This window comes from Lissotriton vulgaris, chromosome 12 (assembly GCF_964263255.1).
Source record: "Lissotriton vulgaris chromosome 12, aLisVul1.2, whole genome shotgun sequence".
NCBI classification, from domain to species: domain Eukaryota; kingdom Metazoa; phylum Chordata; class Amphibia; order Caudata; family Salamandridae; genus Lissotriton; species Lissotriton vulgaris.
The window spans coordinates 93,721,828-93,740,776 of NC_141700.1; positions in this window are offsets into that span (position 1 = coordinate 93,721,828).

The window sequence follows — 18,949 nt, forward strand, 5'->3', positions numbered from 1 at the left end:
AGGGTAGGTGCCATTACGCACCCTTGCCTTACCCCTTTTGCTATCTTTATTTTCTCAGTGACTTCTCCATTCGGTCCCCATCTTACACGTGCATAATTGTTCTCGTGGAGTCTAATTAAAATCTGAAGGATATTTCCAGGGACACCCATTTTATTTAATGTCTTCCATAGGGCTGCCCTAGGAACCATATCAAAAGCTGCCTTCAAATCAACAAAAGCCACGTATATATGGGAACTCCTTATAATGGTATATTTCCAGACTAAACATAAAAATCTAAAAACCTGGTCAACAGTACTTATCTTACATCTAAAACCTGCCTGATATTTTGTAAAAATAGAGTGCTCTTCAATCCAGGCGGTAAGCCGACCAAGAACCTGTTGTGCAAAGATTTTTTGTAGCACGTCAATAAGGCTGATAGGTCGGTAATGCGAAGGATTTGACCTATCACCCTTCTTGAACAGAGCCACAATCTCTGCCCCCTTCCAGGTTTCCGGAATAGCAGCTCCTTGGGCGATTTCGTTAGATAATAAATTGATATAAGGAGCCCAGATATAGTTTTCATGTTTCCAAAGATCACCTGGTATTCTATCAGGGCCTGGTGCTTTCCCTGGCTTAACTGCCTTAATTGCAGAAATAGTTTCTGTTAAAGAGAATACAAGAGGTGCATCATGCGCTACCAAGGGAGCCTGCAGATTATCCTGTCCTCCACTTTCACCTGAGCTTGTGCAAGAATATAGCATAGTGAAGTGCTCGACCCATATCTTTTCCTCTAAAAATTTGTCTTTGCATTCTGTCACTCCCCTGGTGCCTCTAGCAATGAGGCTCCAAAAAGTGGTCTGATCTTTGCATTTACATGCATCCAGTAAATCGGACCAAACCCTTTCGTCCCATTCCTTCTTGGCCTTTGATAAAATTCTTTTGTACTGTGCTCTCTTAGTTCTTACGATGTCCGTTGAACCCCCCCTGACTGCTATAATTAGATCTGTCTTGGCTTTCCGGCAGTCCTGGTTATACCAGGTAGCCCCGGTTTGTTTGTTCTTTTGGGCATTGTGTGGTCTTTTTATTGCCCTAGTCAGGATCCCTCCAAGTTGGTTAGTTAAATGTTCATGGGATTCTATCAAACTTAAATTTTTAATGATCGTACTATTACCTAAGAGAGAGGACATGTGGTTCACAAAAACATTATAGATTTGGCTAATGATTTTGGAATTGTCTAGTACTATTGGCCATTTCAGGGATCTGCGATTATTTGCCACTAGAGGATCTTGTGGCAAGGACATTGTACTATTAGCGCTTTTGTCAGGGGCTTTAAAAGTCTGGGTTTTGACAGATAAAATCAGAGGATAGTGGTCGCTTTCCGTGCAATCGTCTACCAGTAGATCGTTAGTCATAGGCCACAGGTTCAAGGAGACTAATAGATAATCTAAATGGCTGGAGTGTGCCCCTCTAGTAAATGTCGGTCTACTGGGACAGTCTGAGGGCAACCGCCCGTTACATGCACGTAAGCCTGATTCTAATGTCAAGTTCAGTATTTGTAAGGCGCTCACTGAGCAGGGTGCTTTATAATTTGTATCTACTAAGGGAATGTTATTTACCATATCCTCATCCCTGTGGATGTCTTCTAGTCCTATTATGGGTTCAAAACCTCTGTTAAAATCACCGCCTATAATCATTTGTGCATTTTGATCAAATCCCGTCACAAGGTTGCTCAGCTGAGTTACAATAATTGATTCTTTGCATGATCGATGTGGTCTATTGTAAACATTGATCACGTAAGTGCAGCGGCCCTTTATGTCTTTTAACTCGAGCAATAAAATGTCGGGATTGTTAATATCAATTTGCTTAATGAATAGGCCACTCGTGATTTTCACCCAACTTGTTAATCCGCCAGAGGGTCTCCCCCCATTTGTGTTTACTGCGGGTATAAAAAAGGATCTATAGTTCACCTTATAGTAGTTTTCAAGCCCCCATGTCTCCTGGAACATGATGATATCCCCACTTGAAATGTAGTCGTGCCAGGATGGGTCTAAAAGGTTTTTTTTCAGACCAGCTATATTCCAGCAGATGATTTTTATGCTTCCTAAAGCCCCTTCTGTTTCTGCTACCTGACAAGGTGGAATTGCCCTGGGTATCTTTGGGAGCATTTGTGTTGTTGTATCAACAAGATGTAACGACTGTTGCAAGATTATATTAGATGCAATATGTTTTGAATTGGTTTCAGGACATGAGCTGGGGTATGTGTGGTTGATACTACTTGGCGTTGTCAGGGCCCTACCCTCAAGTCAATCGCAGTCAGCTAGACCAGCTAGAGCTGCAAACCTATTCGACGTGCTAACTCCCAAGTTGTAGGATGGGGCCCCAAAGCCCCAGCCATTTGTGGGGGGATTCCATCTAGGTACAGGTGTAATGGGGAGGGGTGGGTTCTGAAAAGGGCCCAACCATCCTCCATTAAAGTCGATATTACCTATGGGTGCTGGGGTATTAGGATACAGTACATTCTGCTGCATACCTGGCCATCCTCCATTATATTTAGCATTTCCTGTAGGCCCACAATTATTAGTTATAATACCAGGCCCTCGTCTGCCCATTTGATTCCAATTTTGCCCTGGAGTAGTGTTTTGAAAAATATTGTGATGATTTGGTAACCATGGGCCTGCCCTACTTTGGGCAGCATAATTCATGTCAGGGGCTGATGAACCCCCTCCCCAACCATGATCTCGCATTGACCAAACAGGCTTCCGGGGTTTTTGGTTATTGGCTTTTTGTGAATCAGTATAAAAGAATTCTAGTGTGAGAGGGATTATAGAGCTACTTCTTTTTTGTGGTGGAAGGATATTTTGCAAGATATCAGGAAGAGCAGCTGCGGTAGAAAAGTTTAGTATCCCACAGTCGCCCTTCCATTTTTTTTGTTTTTTCCCTATCCAACCTACCCTCCTTGCTGTTTTGATTTCATCAGCTAGCCTCTGTTCACCCCCCTGTGCTAGCCTCATATTATTTGAGAGCCAATATAATGCCTTACTTTTAAGTGATGAGGCTGACTCAGTTTGGTCCGGTAGTAGGGTTGGTGCATTGGCTAACACTAGCACTAACGGTGCAGCTTCAACTGCAAATTGTGTCTGGTTATCATCAAAACTAGTGGGCACTGTAGCGTGTGTTGAATCAATTTGTCGGGCAGTTGGGGCTTCTAGTGGCAGGTTGTTAATGTTTTGGCTAGAAGTTTGTGGGTCTTCTGCAGGGATTACCCCCGAAGGGATAACATCTGATGTTACCCTAGATTCACTATCATTCCCTGGGGGATCAATTCCTTTGTTGACATTACTTAAGGCATTACCTATTGCATCTACTAAAACATTTTGAGTGCTTCCAAATTTCTTTATCTCTGCAGAGAGTTTGTCAATCTTGCTAATAAGTGGCTTAACAATTGTCTGTATCTTTATTTCTAACAGCTCCGCTATTTTTGACATTAAGTCCTCGTCCAAAAAGTCCCTCAAGTTATTAACCTCCTTGGTCTTGCAAATGTTTTTGTCCTTTGGTGGTGATATAATCTTGTTTTTTCCAGAACGTGCCCCCCCACGTTTACTTTGCAATCTACGACTGGCTCTAACTGCCCTTGAGGACTGTTTGGCCGGTGGATCATCCTCCGCATCTTCTTTGTCATTGTTTTCTTCATCCTCAATGACTAGCTGTGCATCTGAGTCAATTACCGCATGTTGTTCAGTGTCCCCCACATTCACTATACTGACCTCAGTGTTGATAGTGACTGGGGAGGCTGGTGCGTTTAAGTCGGTGTTAGAGTCTAGCAACAGTGACTCATTGATTTGTGAGGAAGTGGGTGGGCTCATGGGAGGAAGAATAGGGGACTGGGACAGACCTATAACCTATATATATATATATATATATATATATATATATATATATATATATCTGTATCTGATTTTCAGTATCTATGTGTAATGCAATAACTTTCAATTTAAAGGATATGGAACAGAAAGTTAATTCATTATTTGAAAGGTTCCCCATCAATTGCTTTCCTTGTTGGGAACAATGGATACAGTTCATAGAGTGTCACTTCTAATTATAATCTGTTACTTATCATAGTGCTGATTACACTGCCATTTTCCTTTTAAAAATATAAAATTGATTCAATTTTGCATAAACTCTTATGGAATAATGAAAAATTCTGATTTTCTTTAGATAAACTCAAAAAAGAAAAATCCATTAGATTGGTCACTTGTGCTTACATTCTATGTAGCTTAAAGTAAAATAAAATGTTGATATTACCTTTCTCTTTTAAAGAAAAATTGTATCCGGCACATCTTTGGATAAATATCGCAATATTCCTAGGTTAAGATATGTGGCTGATTGTTTCTTAGAAATTTTTAATTTAAATGTATTGACTGACCCGGGTGCCGCTTCTTTGATCCCAAAAGCCGAGCTGAAAGCAACTTTTATGGCACATCAGGCTGGGAAACAGGGGTCAGTAAACGGTTCTCTGTCCACAGTCAAGTTCTTTAGCAAATATAAAATCAATGAAGGTTTTCCCAGATATTTATGTTTGGTGACAAGACCATCCCATTCCGTCATGACCACACTCGCGAATGGAATGTTTAGCACCCGGGGAGAATCGGCGCCGCAGGCAAAGTGTCAATGGGAGAGTGTAATGTAATTCACAAAGGAGCCAAGAGGGAAATAAGGGTAACTGCGGGATAGCCCTCCAGTCAACAGACATCAAAATCAAGAACCCCTGTACCCTGGACATTGGTTAGCATTCATCTAATAGGCGTCAAACTACTGTGTCCTGGAATGATATACTATCTAAATCCAGTCTTACACTGAAAAAGGAGATTCCGGGCGGAATTCAACTCGACACATCCACTGATGTCTGCTCCACTGAGACAGTACATCCACCCACACTTGAAATGAAAACAATGCAAAAACAAAATGTGTGGCGATTGAGACAACTCTACTGTCAATTGTTGCATCAGTCGTACAGGGATGCAACCGGAACTCTCAATCATCCCAGGAACCCTGGGATGATTGAGAGTTCCGGTTGAGTCCCTGTGCGACTGATGCGACAATCGACAGTAGAGTTGTCTCAATCGCTGAAAGAGGCTTGTACTGAGAGCCATCCCTTACCAGCTGGTATGAGAGGACGTGGCTGTATAAGGTTCCCAAGGCTACGATGTCCAACACTGGTGCAGTGACCGAGTGGTGAGCCCTGACGAATCTGCCATAAAGTACAAAAGGCAGTGAAACATGTTGGCTACAGGTATTGGTATGCAATATTAAGCTACCAGCCTTTTTATTTCACCAGTACACACCAGATTTAGGAATAAAGTTGTGCCATTGGTGTGTCTGTTGATTTTAATCACTGATTGTGTCACATCAGGGAGTGATTCCTTGAGTTTTTATTTTGCACCTGTCTCTCTTTTCAACACGTATTGTTTATTATGGACACTCTTTTTCTTTATCTTTCTTTGAAAAGGAATGACAACCGATGATGAGAAAGGGGCTGTAAATCGGTAACATCTGCCAGATGCCCCGAGGGTTGTTCGCCCGTGAGGAGTCATTCTTTTTCGGCACACATTTTTTTTTTTTGCATTGCTTTCATTTCAAGTGTGGGTGGATGTACTGTCTCAGTGGAGCAGACATCAGTGGATGTGTTGAGTTGAATTCCGCCCGGAATCTCCTTTTTCAGATACAAACAATGGTTTGATTTGGACGGTATTGGCATAGATATAGCATACCCAGCTACACATAGAGGGAGTGCAAGACTGGATTTAGATAGTATATCTTTCTAGGACACAGTAGTTTGACGCCTATTAGATGAATGCTAACCAATGTCCAGGGTACAGGGGTTCTTGATTTTGGTGGTTAATGGGATAGTACCAGCATTTCTCGGAAGGGGTGCAATTTTTTTACAGGGAAAATACCAGGATTTCTCAGAAGGGGTTCAATAGTTTTAATGAGAGAGTACCAGGATTTCTCTAAAGGGGTTCATTAATTTTAATGGGAAAGTACCAGGATTTATTGGAAGGGGTTCGATAGTTTTAATGGGAGAGCACCAGTATTTCTCGGAAGGGGTGCAATAGTTCCTACACTAACCCCCACGCAAGGGCATACAAGACACTCTAAAAAAAGCCATCAAACCCAAACTCACACCCTCGCTCTTTAAGAAAGTCCAAGAAAAGCCAGAAGGGCAGCAACGTGTGACTGCATGCCACTTAAATAGCAAAGTAACTAAATATCATTTTGTATGATTTTACAAGAAGCAGTTTGGAAAACAATGCATAACACACAGTTTTGTAAATTGAATTTTCACTGTTGGGCCATTTCGAATTTTGTTTTCCCCCAGCTCAATGGTACTCGTTTTATTGTCCAAGGAAATTTCACATGGACGTCATTCAGGGTTTGCAGCTGCGACCCTTGGCTTACCCCTTCTAACCCCTGGCAATGTTTTGCGACCCCTTGACTCAAAGGTGGCACAATCCGTGCCAGGAACACCGTGGCATCTCGTCCTCATGGACGTCAGTTGGGTCGCCACCATCTTTGTTTGCTTTCAATTTTTTTATTACAGTAATAGTGATCGTGTAATATAAAAAGATGCACAATTAGCTGGAATATGACCTTCCCTAGCAGCAGAGGTAAGTAAAAAAATATGCTTTTAAATGTATGATGTGTGTATACTTGAGGATGAGTTTGTGTTTACGTGAGGGTGTGCGTCAGTGTGAATGTCTATGTATGTGTAAGCATGGGCGAATTTTGCGAATCTCGCGTTCGCGAATTTTGCGGATTTGCGAACTCGCAATCCGCAAAATCCGCGAATTCTCGCGAATTTGCGGATTTTTTTTTTTGTGTTTGCGCGGGTTTCTGCCAGTTCGCGAGGGTTTTGTACAATGTCGCAAATTGCGAACTTACCTGTCGGGTCGCAAGTTTCGCGAACTTGTTGTTTCTACGTGTCCAGCCTGTTTGGGACACTCTTCTTCATCACTGCCACTCTCTGTCACCACTGCCACTCTCTGACTACTCATGCCACCCTCTGGCCCACCCATGCCACCCTCTGTTTCATCACAGCACCCTCTGGTTGTCCAGTCAGTGTACATTATTGTGGCAACGCAAGCACACCTTCCCTGCCTCAAGTGACCTGAATTAATTTGGGGCTGATTAATGTGTCACAGAATATTTTTTTAGCTGGCACCTGCTTCCTTAGTGCTTCCTGATTAGTGATCTTTTGCACTTGCTAAGTGCTTTCATTGTTGCAAAATTAGTTACAACACCTGCCCTGCCCCAACTGACAATAATGAATTAGGGGCTGATTAATGGATTTGAACCTCCAGCCTGGCTCCTGCTTGTCTCCCTTAGCTGTAATTCAGGACCTTTGTGGCATATGTGTAACTATTCTGAGGTTCAGAGCAGAGTCACATAATAGTTGCAACTGGCAACTGAACTCTGGAGGGGCCCCTCAGGAAGCACTACAGGAAATGGCTACTAATGATGAGCCTGAACTTTTGAACCTGGTAAGTAGTTTCAGTTTTGCTAAGATCGTATTTCTGCAATTTTGCACTTATTCGCGGGGCGCGAAGTTGTACTGGGAAGCCGCGAACTCACGCGAACAGTGCGAGCAGTGCGAGCAAAATCCGCTGCTCGCGGATTTGCGGATTTTGCGGGAGATTCGCGAATCTCGCGGATTGCGAATTTACCGAAAATCCGCAAAATCCGCGAGCGAAACGGATTTTCCGCCCATGCTTATGTATGTGTAAGGATGTGTGTGTGAGTGAAATTGAGGGTCAAAGGGTGTTTGATGTCACTTCTGCTACCCCTGGCATTTTGGTGAATTGACTTTCATGAAATTATTGTTGAACACTTACTGGTGTCCAGAGTTGGTTGAGTGAGCCCTCGTTGCCTGCTTACACCTGCTTATGTATTACCCTCCTGGGCGAAATTGTCCTGTAATCTGTGACCATTCCTGTTTTTTCTCTCTCCTACTTGATATGGATATTGCATTTATGTCCTTCCTCCCATCATATTGTAAAGCGCTCTGATATCCCTCGGATCTTGTTCGCGCTATATAAAACTTTATAAATAAATAAACAGAGAGGCAAGTATTCATGTGGCAATTCAAAATTCAAATTCAAAATGTATTGTTTTAGCTAGTAAAAAAACATAACAATTTGCGATTAAACAGTTTTTAAAAAGCACCACTGCTTTCCAAATATGGAGATAAAAATATACAATGGTAACAGAAAGCATGTTTGCATTCTTATTAAAAATGACTAAAGCCCCAAAGGAATAAGCAATAAACGTGGGGAGGTGGGTAAAAACGTATTAAAGTGTGGGGTGCAAGTGTTGATGTCCCCGAGGGGCTTTGAGTGGGGTCTAAGAGCAAGTCGGGGTGGGCCTATACAGAATGCGTACAGTTACTGGGAGCGAGAATGGTGGTTGGTTTGCAGTGAGCCCCCCTTTCCCTCCCAATGTACTGTACTTAACCTAGGAGGCCTAGGGTCAGGCGTCCCTATGCACGAATGGTTAGCAGACTCGACCACAAAAAAACATTAGGTGAATCTATAGGATACTGGTTGCAAAAGGTTCAATTAATGCTTAAATCCCCTTTGTCTTTGTTGTGGGCACTTGTCAATTAGTTCATTCTGACCTCCTCGTTGAATGCAAACTTGTAGTCCTCTTTCTATGTTTGTGGAATGTCTCGGTGTTTTCCGGTTTCAAAATCTGGTCACCCTACCACATCCCAACCTGAGACATATAATGCACGACGTGTGTCTCTATGCTCTGTTTTGACTCACTGTTTCTAACTGCAACACGCTCTGACGTTGTCCAAGACGTGGTCCATGCTGCATGAATGCATAAATAAGTGAGGCCCGTTTTTTCACGGCTGGCTCAGAGGTGTGTGCTTGTGGGAGGGGGGGGGGCGGGCTGACAGGCCGGGGGCCTCCTCTTGTGCAAGCAGGAAGGTGGGGGCGGCGGGTCTTAACGCAGGAGGAGCCGGAGGGATTTGTGGTTGGGAGTTTTGATCCAGGCACATCGGTACCCCATGGCTGTCCTGTGTGGTGATGCTGCTCGGTTCAACCGCGACTGTGGGGAGTGTTGTGGTGATGGGGCACCCCTGCTGTTACTGCGGGGGGGGGGGGTGAGGGGGTGGCAGTGTGTGTGTGTGGGGGGGGGGACATGCATGCCCTCCCAGTTATGGGTGATTTATCTTTACATTACGTTGTGGTAGTGGTGTGGGGCGGCAGGGTGCTACTGCCCCTTCCACTGCCCTGGTCGGTTGTGTGGATGCCGCCTCTCCCCCCTCCACAGTGCCCCAGATGTGTATGTGTTCATGCTGCCGGGGGCAGTGTCCCGGGTGGTGAATCTTTTACTCCGTCCCCCCCTGCCCCCGCCACACGAGTAACTGAGGTACTCTCTTCCCCGTGCCTTTCCTCCCGGGGGTGTCTGCCCATCCCCCTGTCCTTGTCCGGGCGGGGGCCCGTGTTCCGTCGCCCCCTCCCTCCCGCTCGGCCTCCACCTGCTCTTCAGCACCGCGGAGAGCTCCGAGCGGCGAACAATGAGCCCGGGGCAGGGACCGTCGACAAACTCCGCACCTCCAAGGGCAGAGCTGAGCCCCGCCCTGCAAGGACTCCGCCCACGAGCCAGATCCCAATCCTGCCCCGTTCCGCAACATCCCCCTGTGCCCAGCTCAGCCAAGACTCCGCCCCCGGGCCAGAGCCCTGCCCTGCTCCGTCCCACCTCCAAGGACAGAGCTGTGCCCAGCCCTGCCCCGTCCCGCCTCCAAGGACAGAGCGGTGCCAAGCCCCGTCCTACCACCTCCAAGGACAGAGCTGTGCCCAGCCCTGCCCCGTACTACCACCTCCAAGGACAGAGCTGTACCCAGCCATGCCCCGTCCTACCACCTCCAAGGACAGAGCTGTGCCCAGCCCTGCCCCGTACTACCACCTCCAAGGACAGAGCTGTGAGTCTCTAGCCCAGAGCCAGAGCCCTGCTCTGCTCCATCTTACCACCTCAAAGGACAGAGCCGAGCACAGTTCTGCCCCGTCCCACCACATCCAAGGACAGAGCTGAGCCCAAATATGCCAAGTTTCCACCCACGATCCAAATCCTGCCCCGTCCCACAGCATCCACCTGTGCCAAGTCTCAGCCCCTGGGCCAGAACCCTGCCCCATCCCACCACCCTAAAGGGCAGAGCCGAGCGCAGCTCGGCCAAACCTCCACCCTGGGGCCTAGACTCGGCCTCTGGCCGTTCCACCCCTTCACCACCGATCATTGGTGACCCCCCCCCCCCCGCCCCCCCGCCCCGAAGTCTTGCTTTAACGTTGGTTCCCAGGGTCAAGGGTGGCCCTAGGCTCGCCCAAAACCCCGTCCTGACCCCACCCATGCCGCCTCAGCATCGTTGCACCCCTTACCCCCGCTGCAGCCCCAGGAGGTGTGGCTTCACTAGTGCCCCACTGGCCCAGGTGTTTGAGGGGTTTCTTGCACCCCAGTGATAGCTGTATGTTACCGTGCAACTCTAGCTGTGAGTGGGGGGGGGGGGGGGGAGGTCCCGGCATTGTGGCCCCTGGCACCCCTTGCCACCAGATCCTGCTTGCTGCGGCGTTAAGGCACTTCATCTCTTTCAATTGATAAGGGTCCCAGCCCATTCGGGCCCCCACCAGAGAAGACTGGACCTTGCTTCTTCAGGGGAAGTCAGGCTGGGACCCCTCATGCTATACTTTCGCCCCACCGAGTGCGCGCATGCTCGGCCTGATTCTAGGTTATTCTGGGGTTGACTGTGGTAGACTCCATGTGGTTCTAGAGTCATCTAGGCACGATGCGAGTCAAGCCTCGGCGTGGTCCTGGGTGAGTCTGTGTGGTTCTAGGTTAGTCGAGGTGCGGTTCTAGGGTAATCTAGGCGTGCTTCTAGGTTATTCTGAAGGTGGGTCTAAGCTAGTTTAGGGGTCATTCTATCCAGTTTCGGTGTGGTTTTAGGCTAGTCTAGGCGTGGTTTTGGCTAGTCCCGGCATGGTTCTAGGCTAGCCTGACAGCGGCTCTAAGTGCAGTTTTAGTCTAGCCATAGTTCCAGGCTAGCCTGACAGAGGTTCTGAGTGTGGTTTTAGTCCAGCTGTGGTTCTAGACTAGCCTAGCAGCGGTTCTAAGTGAGGTTTAAGTCTAGCCTTGGCTCCACGCTATCCTAGCAGCGGTTCTGAAAGCCGCTTTAGTCTGGCCAGGGTTCTAAGGTAGCTTAACAGTGGTTCTAAGTGCAGTTTTAGTCTAGTCTGGTTTCTACCGCTAGTCAAGGGGGTCGTTCTACTCCAGTCTAGGCGTGGTTTCAGGCTTGTCCCAGTAGGCTTGGTCCTTTAGGCTTGGCCCTAGTGTAGACATGGTTTGAGTTAAGCCATGGTTTTGGGGTATCCTAACAGGAGTTCTAAGTCCGGTTTTCGTTTAGCCATGGTTCTAGGCTAGCCTGACAGCGGTTCTAAGTGCAGTACCATAGTTCTAAACTAGCCTGGCTGAGGTTCTCAGTATGGTTTTAGTCCAGTCTTGGTTCTAGGCTATCCTAGCAGCGGTTCTGAGTGCGATTTCAGACTAGCCATGGTTCTAGGCTAGCCTAACAGTGGTTCTAAGTGCGGTTTTAGTCCAGTCTTGTTTCTACGGCTAGTCTAGGGGTCGTTTTACTCCAGTCTAGGCGTGGTTTCAGGCATATCCCAGTAAGCTTGGTCCTTTAGGCATGCCCTAGTGTAGGCATGGTTTTAGGGTATCCTAACAGCGGTTCTAAGTGCGGTTTTAGTTTAGCCATTGTTTTAGGCCAGCCTAACAGCGGTTCTAAATGCGTTTTTCGTTTAGCCATGGTTCTAGGCTAGGCTAACAGTGGTTCTAAGTGCGGTTATAGTTTAGCCATTGTTTTAGGCCAGCCTAACAGCGGTTCTAAGTGTGGTTTTTGTTTAGCCATGGTTCTAGGCTAAGCTAACAGTGGTTCTAATTACGGCGTTCGTTAAGCCATGGTTTTAGGGTAGCCTAACAGCGGTTGTAAGTGCGGTTTTAGTTTAGGCATGTTTGTAGGCTAGGCAAACAGTGGTTCTAAGTGCGGTTTTAGTTTAGACAATGTTTTAGGCCAGCCTAACAGTGGTTCTAAATGCGATTTTTGTTTAGCCATGCTTCTAGGCTAAGCTAGCAGCGGTGTTAAGTGCGGTTTTCGTTTAGCCATGGTTCTAAGCTAGGCTACCAGTGGTTCTAAGTGCGGTTTTCATTTAGCCATGGTTCTAGGCTAGGCTAACAGTGGTTGTAAGTGCGGTTTTAGTTTAGCCATGGTTCTAGGCTAGGCAAACAGTGGTTCTAAGTGCGGTTTTGTTTTAACCATGGTTCTAGGCTGAGCTAACAGCGGTTCTAAGTGCGTTTTTCGTTTAGCCATGGTTCTAGGCTAGGCTAACAGCGGTTCTAAGTGGGTTATAGTTTAGCCATTGTTTTAGGCCAGCCTAACAGCGGTTCTAAGTGCAGTTTTAGTTTAACCATGGTTCTAGGCTAGGCTAACAGCGGTTCTGGGTGCGGTTTTCGTTTAGCCATGCTTCTAGACTAAGCTAACAGTGGTTCTAGGTGCGGTTTTGGTTTAACCATGGTTCTAGGCTAAGCTAACACCGGTTCTAGGTGCGGTTTTGGTTTAACCATGGTTCTAGGCTAGGCAAACAGCGGTTCTAAGTGCCGTTATAGTTTAGCTATTACTTTAGGCAGGCCTAACAGCGATCCCAGGGAGGACTCAGCATCTAAGGACTTCACGGCCACTCTCCTCTGTCTCAACCTTAAGTCTCACGTCCTGGTTCCTACCCACAAATTCGGACACATCCTGGACCAAGTCTGGTCATCCCAGGACATAGTCTCCCCCCCCAGTATCCTTCCATGTACTTGGTCTGATCATTCCCTCATCTCCTTCTCTATCACCACTGGCTCCCCTCACAAGCCCCTTCGCCCCAAGAATGTTTTCTCCCGTAGCTGGAATCGTGCTGACTTGGCCTCCCTCTCTCACTCCCTTGCTTCTTCTTCCCCAGACCTCACTGGTATTCCCCTTGACTCACAGGCCGCTGCAGTTGGTACCTGGCTCTCTTCTGCATGTGACTTAGTAGCCCCCCTCAAGCTAGTTAAATCCATCCGCCCTCACGAGGCTCACCGTTGGTTTAGCCCGGAGCTCAAGACTCTTAAACTGGACCTAAGACGCTCAGAGCGCCTTTGGCGCCGTAGCTACTGCCCTGACCACAAGGCCAAATACAAAATCCTTCTTAAGGAGTACAAGCAGGCCATTTTGGCCACTAAGACCAAGTACTTCTCTGAACAAGTGGCGCTCTCGGCCAACAAAGCCAAAGAAATTTTCTCTCTGGTAATCAACTTGGCCACCTCTGATCGTGCTTGCCCTCACTTCACTCCCTCCCAGGCCCTCTGCTCTTCTCTTAACAACTTCTTTATCGAGAAGATTGTAAAAATTAAATCTAACATCTTGGTCACTCCTTTTACTCTTCCTCACTCTGTTCCCTCTGCGCCTAAATCCTCCTTCTCTTCTTTTCCCCCCCTCCCTTTGGACTCTTTCCTAGCTCTGCTCACCAAAATCAAGTCTGGTTCCCCCTCTGACTGTGCCCCTGCCCGTATTCTTAAAACCCTTTTTTCTTCCTGTCCTGATACCCCTCTCTCCTTTCTCAATGCCTCTCTTTCCACTGGATTGGTCCCTTCTTCATTTAAATCTGCTATTGTCTCTCCCATTCTTAAAAAGCCTGGTCTCGACTCTTCTCTTCCCTCTAACTTCAGACCTATCTCTCTTCTGCCTTATCTTGCTAAAATTCTTGAATCCTACGTTACTTCCTGTCTCTCTGTTTATGTTGAACGGAACCAGCTCCTGGCTTCTCACCAAGCTGGTTTCCGTTCGGGTCATTCGACCGAAACCGTGGTGTTAGCCGTCCTCGACGAGCTTAAGGCCAAGGCCGACGTCAACTCCCCCCAAGCTTTGATCCTCCTCGACTTGTCCGCTGCGTTTGACACGGTCGACCATAACATTCTTTTGGACCGTGTCAGCGCAGCGGGCATACGAGGTTCTGCCTTCTCCTGGATCACCTCCTTCCTGACAGGGCGTTCTCAAGCCGTACACCTTCCTGGCTTCTCTGCTTCTCCCCTCCCGGTGCCCTGTGGGGTCCCCCAAGGTTCCTCTCTCTCTCCCCTTCTTTTCAATCTCTATATTCACCCTCTTATCTCTTCCCTTCTTGAGCTGGGGGTCTCTGTGTATAACTACGCTGACGACCTCCAGCTCGTCTTTGATCTTTCCTCTTCTTCTCATTCTCTATCCTTTTTTCACTCCACCATGGTCTTTATCTCTGGGTGGATGAGCGCCAACCACCTCAAGCTCAACCCAGATAAGACTGGGCTTGTCCTGGTTGGCGGCTCATCCAGTCCCTGGTCCCCTGCTTTCTGGCCCCCCATCCTTGGCCCCCCTCCCACCCCCGTTCCCTCTGTTAAAACTTTGGGCATCAAGGTCAGACAGGACCTGTCCATGCATGGCCAGGTCAGCGCCGTGGTGTCCTCCTGTTTTCTTTCCCTCCGAATGATCCGGAAAATCTCTCGTTTCTTTTCTCTTGACTCCCTTAAAATCATTATTTCTGCCCTTATCACTTCCCGCCTTGATTATGGCAATAGCTTGTTCGCTGGCATCCCTGCCTATGAAACCCGCCGCTTACAAGCTATCCAAAATCAGGCCGCCCGTCTTATCTTTCACTTGCCCAAAACCCATCACATCACTCCCGTCCTCAAATCCCTTCACTGGCTGCCCATTTTGCAGAGATCTCTGTTTAAACTAGGGTGCCTTGTTTATCGGGCCCTTGATCACTCTGCACCGGCTTTCATCAATTCTTTGATTTCCCGCCACACCCCTGCCCGCACTCTCTGTTCATCATCTTCTGCCCTCCTCACTGTTCCCCGCTTTCACAAATCTCGCACTGGTGGAACCCGTTTTTCTGTTCTTGCTCCCCGGTTCTGGAACTCCCTTCCTCTTTCTATGCGTTCGATCCCTATTTTTTCTCATTTTCGTAAAGCGCTGAAAACTTTTCTGTTTGCCCTGGCCTACCCTTGCTAAACCTCCTGGCCCTGTCTGTTCGGTTCTTCAGAGCTCCCAGCGCCAGGAAGCCGTTTTGGCCATCGTGCGCTCTACAAATATTTTTCATTCATTCATTCATTCATTCATTCATTCATTCTAGGTGCAGTTTTTGTTTAACGATGGTTCTAGGCTAGGCTAACAGCGGTTCTGGGTGCGGTTTTGGTTTAACCATGGTTCTAGGCTAGGCAAACAGCAGTTCTATGTGCGGTTATAGTTTAGCCATTGTTTTAGGCCAGCCTAACAGCGGCTCTAAGTGCAGTTTTAGTTTAACCATGGTTCTAGGCTAGGCTAACAGCGGTTCTGGGTGCGGTTTTCGTTAAGCCATGCTTCTAGACTAAGCTAACAGTGGTTCTAGGTGCGGTTTTGGTTTAACCATGGTTCTAGGCTAAGCTAACAGCAGTTCTAGGTGTGGTTTTGGTTTAACGACTGTTCTAGGCTAGGCTAACAGCGGTTCTGGGTGTGGTTTTCGTTTAGCCATGCTTCTAGACTAAGCTAACAGCGGTTCTAGGTGCGGTTTTGGTTTAACCATGGTTCTAGGCTAAGCTAACAGCAGTTCTAGGTACGGTTTTGGTTTAACCATGGTTCTAGGCTAGGCTAACAGCAGTTCTGGGTGCGGTTTTCGTTTAGCCATGCTTCCAGACTAAGCTAACAGCAGTTCTAGGTGCGGTTTTGGTTTAACCATGGCTCTAGGCTAAGCTAACAGCGGTTCTAGGTGCGGTTTTGGTTTAACCATGGTTCTAGGCTAGGCAAACAGCGGTTCTATGTGCGGTTATAGTTTAGCCATTGTTTTAGGCCAGCCTAACAGCGGTTCTAAGTGCGGTTTTGGTTTAACCATGGTTCTAGACTAGGCTAACAGCGGTTGTAAGTGCGGTTTTGGTTTAACCATGGTTCTAGGCTAGGCAAACAGTGGTTCTGGGTGCTTTTTCAGTATCAGTGATAGACAGGGACCTCTCAGAGATGTACAGCAACCACAGGCCTGCTTTGCGCTGCTGAGGGTTCCCAGTGAGGTGTATTTTAGCTGCTTTGGAAGCTGTGAGGCCTCTGTCTGGTTAATGAACTAACCCCCTCTCTTGTTCCGTTGTGTACACACAAACGGAGACACCCCCCATTGTCACGTGCTGTGGACGCGACTCAAGCCTCGGTGCAGCGCGCTTTACCAGTTCCTTCTTCATTCACACATGCGTCTGTGGTTCTGTGGGCAGCAGATTCACTTCTTTGTTCATGTGTGCAATGCATTAATTATCCACCGCGTCATTCATTCTTCAGCTCACTTGTTCGAGTCAAAATGTTTTCATTCATTCATTCATTTATTCACTCACTCGTGTGGATGAAGGTGGCTGTTGTGGGATGAGACGCCTTGGATGACAGAGCCCTGCGGGAGCAGCGCTGTCACGTGGTCTGATCCGGGTCTGGAGGAACATGTGGATAGATGGACGAATGATGGATTGAGGGACATTGGGTGGATGGACAATGGGTGGATGGACGGACGGTGGATGGATGGACATTGAGTGGATGGACGGACAGTGGGTGGATGGATGGACAATGGGTGACTGTTATGTTATGTTATAACGAGTTTTAGGACCGAGTGTCCCGGCGCTGTCAGACCCAACACAACACAACCATCACGACCAGGGGAGTTAATTGCAGAACAACCACGAAAGGGTCCCGCATTTCCTAAGAGACAGTGGCAGTGCATTCCAGGCTCGAGGAGCAAGATAGCCAAAAGAGCGGCCCCCGATACGAGCACGCCTGACTGCCGGGACAGAGGCCAAAGAGAGGGACGCAGAGCGAAGTGCTCTGGATGGAATATGAAATCTCAGCCGCTTCCTTAGGTAACCTGCACCAGAGCCATGGAGTGCCTTAAATGCCAAGGTCAACGAGGTCAATTGAATGGACAATGAGTGGATGGACGGACAGTGGATGGATGGACGATGGATCAAGGGACATTGGGTGGATGGACAATGGGTGGATGGACGGATGATGGATGGATGGACATTGGGTGGATGGACGGACAGTGGATGGATGGATGGATGGATGGACGGACGATGGATCAAGGGACATTGGGTGGATGGACAATGGGTGGATGGACGGATGATGGATGGATGGACATTGGGTGGATGGACGGACAGTGGGTGGATGGATAGACAATGGATGGACAGACAGTGGATGGATGGACAATGGGTGGATGGATGGACAGTGGATAGATGGACAATGGGTGGATGAATGGACGGACACAGTGGGTGGATGGATGGGTAAATGGACGGACAGTGGATAGATGGACAATGGGTGGATGGATGGACGGACAGTGGGTGGATGGATGGACGGACAGTGGGTGGATGGATAGACAATGGGTGGAAGGACAGACAGTGGATGGATGGACAATGGGTGGATGGACGGACAGTGGATAGATGGACAATGGGTGGATGAATGGACGGACACAGTGGGTGGATGGATGGGTAAATGGACGGACAGTGGATAGATAGACAATGGGTGGATGCATGGACGGACAGTGAGTGGATGGATAAATGGATGGACAATGGATGGATGGATAATGGGTGGATGGATGGATGGACTTTCAGTGGGTGATGGATGGATGGATAAATGGATAGGCAATGGATGGGTGGATGGAAAATGAATGGATGGTTAATGGGTGGAGTGGATGGACGGACGGACAATGGACGGACGGACAATGGATGGATGGATGGACAATGGATGGATGGATGGATGGATGGATGGACAATGGATGGATGGATGGATGAGTAGATAGAAAGATGGTTGGATGGATGGATAGGTGAACAATGGACGGATGGATGAGGGGATAGATAGTTGGGCAGATAGATGGGTGGATGGATAGATGGATGAGTGGCTAGATAGATAGGTGGGTGGATGGATGGACAATGGATGGATGAATAGACAATGAATGGGTGGATAGACAATGGATGGATGGGTGGGTGGATTATGGGTGGATAGATAGATGGATGGGTGAACAATGGACGGATGGATGAGTGGATAGATAGGTGGGCAGATAGATGGGTGGATGGATGAGTGGATAGATAGGTGGGCAGATAGATGGGTGGATGGATGAACAATGGATGGATGGATGAGTGGATAGATAGGTGGGTGGATGGATGGACAATGGATGGATGGAAAAACAATGGATAGATAGATGGGTGGGTGGTTAGATGGGTGGATGGATCGGCAATGGACGGGTGGGTGGGTGGGTGGGTAGATAGATGGATGGATGGATGGATGGATGGATGGATGAATGGACGATGGGTGGATGGACAATGGATGGGTCTGTGGGTGGGAGGATGGATGGGTGGATGGATGGTGAGGAGAATGTGGCTAACGGACTCCCTCGCAAATAGGCTCTGAATCAATGGAAAGCAGGGAGTTGGTGATGTCTCTACGGCACTATATTGCGTTGTTACGTTTTACGAGGTGGCGTCGGGTTAGGTTCCGCTATGCTGTGAGGTCTAGGCTGTGTGTGCTATGCCTGTGTTTTTTAAAATGTTTTATGTTGAGCTAAAATATAGTCTTTTTTTCTTCATGCTAGATTTTTGAAGCAATTACATTATTTACATTATTTTCATCGTACTTTATGATACTTTGTTACACTATACCATATTCTTTTAACTTGTATTATGCTAATATCTTGTGTGTAAATATTAGTATGATATGTCCTTATCTAATCTAATGTGCATGTCTACCCTCATAATGTGCTGCTAAGCGTTGACAGCTCACCCCTGCGAGCGGTACCCCCCGCCCTTCCCAAGCTGGTGCCCACGGATGCCAGGGGTCGATTGAGCCGGGCAGCCCCTCCTCTCCCCTCCCCGT